Raw genomic sequence first — 4,145 nt, forward strand, 5'->3', positions numbered from 1 at the left:
CTTAAAGTAATTTTGCTTTTTATAAAATTCAACACATTTTAGGTAACTACATAATATTATCTATGTATTTATAGTTTCTAATAAGGTTAAAACTTGAAATTCTCCTGAAACCAAAATTTTTCCTAATTTTACTATATATTTACAGAGCCAACTGTTGTTAATAAATTGTTTGACATAATATCATTTAAGTTTTTCCCACAATTTACATATATAACTTAAAACTTATAGCTTAATGGAACTCTCAGATTTTTTTAGAAATTGGATCGATGTTAAAGGTAGTTTAAATGAAATAACATTCACACAGTTTTATTTCAATAGTATGTATGGTCAAGTAGTATTCCATTATGTTCTCTTATTGTATTCCACCATCTCTCTTATGCCAGATGAAATATCATATGAAGAATAACAAATAGCATGTGTTTTACTCACACATAAAATAAAATAAAATAAATAATTAGACAAAACAATAACAAACATAATTTAAAATAACAAATTATGAGGGAATATGAGTAGAGTATGACTAATTAGTCAACTGTATAGGGATAGACTCATCATCATCATCATCATCATCCTGTGGACTGTCGAATTTCTCAAGTGGTCTCAGTAACATCTCCATTCGTCGTAGCCCTGAGATTTTAGAAGCCTCTCTTTACTCGTCCTTCCCAACGATGCTGTATTGAAGGCTCTTTCAGGGTCAGGAAAATGAGACCCAGCTTGCTACTGGTTCTGGCATATTAATACACCATGGGGACCTTGTGAGGCTCTCCCATGTGGCCAGACAATTCCCGGTAGTTTGCCAGGTTCTCCCAGAGGAGAAGTAGGCTATAAGATATCACACAGGCGAGAAGCGGCCGTGTGCTTCCAGGAACTTGCTTTTAAGTCTCTGGATGCTGGCCATGGATGTTGGGATTACATGGCACTGGAGGCAGTCCCTGGGTGTGACCACCTAGCTACTGGGAAATGGGAAATCTGGGTGGAGGAGGCCTAGTCTCGATCCGAGCAGGGTTGGAGGTCTCAGCCCCGGATCCCACACAACTGAGTTCCTCTGCTGGTACCTTCATGCATGAGGCTCGTCCGACTTGAGCATGGCTGTGGCTAGACTCTGGAGGTCTTCAGACGTCGGGAGCTCTGCTCAGGGTGGGGAGGGAAGCTGGAGCCCATCCCCTCCGAGGAGCCCTGGGGAAGACAGCCAGGCACACAGGCCAGAGACTCTCTGCCAGTGATAGACTAAAACTAGATTTTTGTTAGAGATCATAAGGCAATGTAGATGATTGTTAAGTTATTATATGCACCCCAAATCTATACAATTTTGTTGAACAATGTAATCTGAGTAGTTTATACAAACAGTAAATATGGCTTTTTATACCAAATGTGATTTATCTTGTCATTCTTTAAATACATAAGTTAAATATAATTATAACACTTAAAAAGGATATTAATTTATAATTGAATTAAGATTTTATTGGCAAACATATGGTTGTACTAGAAATATACTTTATATTCAGTGATAAAGCTGATAAATGGAACATTGCTCTAGAGGTAAAAAGAGCAATCATAACAATTCATTGATAGAAAATTATTTATTAAAGTACTAAGAATACTGACTTCAACCTGTAATTTTTTACCTATGTCAAGCATAAATAATTTACCTATGCCAAGTCATAAGTATTTATGAAATTTGGTCTAAAATATTTATGGTATCATTAAAATATGCCAATTATCTTGGTTAAAAATGATAATGCTATATATTGCAAATATAAAATGAAGATAGATAACATATTATATGGACAACCACTGTTTTCTTTCTTAGACAACATTCTATAGTATTTGTTTCTAGATATAGTTTCCAATTGTTAGGTAGGATAATCCATACCTGTTCCTTTATTCAGAGGACAGATAGAACATGACTGGAGTTTGGAGTTCACATGCTTCATGATTAATGTCTCTGCGTGATTAGAGCTGCAACACCCTAAATGCTCCTATCTCATTCTTTAAATAATTAAATGAATAAACCAGATTTTTAAAAGACTGAAGTTTCCAATTAGCATTCTGTTTTCTTACTTCCTTACTTTTGTATGCTGGAACTTCCTAGTCTCATTCATCAAAAATTGTCGATGAGTGACCCACCGTGCTTTGATCCCTAGGAACCTAAATCGTCCTGTGAGCATCACCAGAAATAATTCCTGATTGCAGAGCCACAGTAATTCCCTTAGCATCTCCGGGTGTTGCCCACAAATCAAAAAAACAAAAAAAATATTTCTGTCTAAAGGTATTTCCATTTCCTCAATTTAAGACCTAGAGTTAGGGTCTTCACCATTTTGGTGATTTTAATATACAGCTTTTTACAGTAATAGTATAAATGCTGGCACTATTATAACCCTGTCACTTTAAAAGTAGAAATGTAGCACTGTCATCCCTTTGTTCATCAATTTGCTTAAGTGGGCACCAGTGACGTCTCCATTGTGAAACTTGTTGTTACTGTTTTTGATATATTAATACATCATGGGAAGCTTGCCAGGCTCTGCCGTGTGGGCGGGATACTCTTGGTAGCTTGCCAGACTCTCCGAGAGGGACGAAGGATACTTTCACTTGTATCACTTGTCTTCCCGTTGATCTTCGATTTGCTCGAGTGGGCGCCAGTAACATCTCCATTTGTCCCTGTCACGTGCTAGTATAGCCCAATGATATCTGCTCACTCCAGGGATGAGGAAGTGCCTCAAACCGTTTATTCAGGGTTTTGACAAAGAAGTCTGACCATCTCATTGGTGGGCGGCCACGCAGTCTTTTGACGTCCCGTGGAATCCAGTCGGTAACAGCTCTAGTCCAGTGGTCATCTCTGAATCGCATTACATGTCCCGCCCATCTGATTTTTGATGTCTTGGCAAATGAGACAGCGTCCCTGATTCTTGACCTTCCATGGAGGTCGGAACTCCGGATTCCTTCTCTCACTTGAGTGAGACGTGATACTTCTAGCATAGCTCTTTCGATTCCTCTCTGGGATATCCGAATAGTGTTCTCATCCTGTTTGCATAGAGCCCAGATCTCTGAGGTGTATGTTAGTGCAGAAAGAATGGTGGAATCGAAAAGTTGTGCCTGAAACTGGAGATCCTTTATCCTCTTAACCACTTCTTTGACACTCTTGAAGGCTTTCCATGCTACTCTCTCCTTTTGCACAGTTCTGGCGCCAAGTCATTCTTCAAGTTGATTTCTCGACCCAGGTACACTTAGCTGCTGCATTCGGAGATGTTCATTACATTGAGAGCAAATGGAGAGTCAGGAACTAGTTTGTTTTTCATGAGCATCGTCTTGTTGAGGTTCAGCTGCAGTCGCTGACCTTTCTACACTCGCATTCGAAGTTGGATACTTTAACTGTAATAAAATAACAAAATAATAAATAAACAAACCTACAAAATATTTGATTTGTTAGCATAAGCAGATTTTATTCACAAAGTATGTATTTGTTATTCATGCTAGATAAAAATGCCAAGGTCAAGGATATCTTTAATGTTAGTGGTCTAGACAATTGATACAGAAAATTTTAAATAAATTGCAATGTGGTGCTTTTATATATTATTATAATAAGTGCTGTCAGTATTAAAGTTTAAGAAGAAAACTGTTAGACAATTTCCCAAACCTCTAGAAAACCATGGAGCATTTCTGTCAATGAATGATGTAAGTCTATTCTATAAGGATGTGAATTTGACAAGTTTTTGGAAGAAACTATTGCTTCAATATTTTTATCTCTGTTTCTCTGTGTCTAATTTAATGATTCATTTAACAAGCCTATAACTCCTGGGATAATATTAGAAATATGTTTCATAATTATGCCTCAATTCTTACATGATGTTCAAATTCTAGGTCATTATATATTACTAGTTTATTGAGGTTTTCATTTGAAGCTTGTCATCTTATTAACTAAAATATATAATGCTGAAAGCATATTATAATTTTTAAGAAAAAATTTTTATCAGAGTATAAAATTGTCAAGAAGTTATCTCCTCCCTCCTTCCCTCCCTCTCTCCCTCCCTCTTTCTCTGTCCCTCCTTCCTTCCTTCCTTCCTTCCTTCCTTCCTTCCTTCCTTCCTTCCTTCCTTCCTTCCTTCCTTCCTTCCTTCCTTCCTTCCTTCCTTCCTTCCTTCCTTCCT

At 37.2% G+C, this 4,145-nt stretch overlaps 1 non-coding gene across 1 annotated transcript; it reads left to right on the forward strand.

Annotated features, from left to right (window-relative positions):
* The first annotated feature begins 1,850 nt into the window (after nt 1-1,850).
* On the forward strand, nt 1,851-1,988 carry LOC129401497 (U8 small nucleolar RNA). Its single transcript, XR_008628387.1, has one exon. It is a non-coding gene; the product is annotated as a U8 small nucleolar RNA (small nucleolar RNA).
* Nucleotides 1,989-4,145: the final 2,157 nt, after the last annotated feature.

This window comes from Sorex araneus, chromosome 1 (assembly GCF_027595985.1).
Source record: "Sorex araneus isolate mSorAra2 chromosome 1, mSorAra2.pri, whole genome shotgun sequence".
NCBI classification, from domain to species: domain Eukaryota; kingdom Metazoa; phylum Chordata; class Mammalia; order Eulipotyphla; family Soricidae; genus Sorex; species Sorex araneus.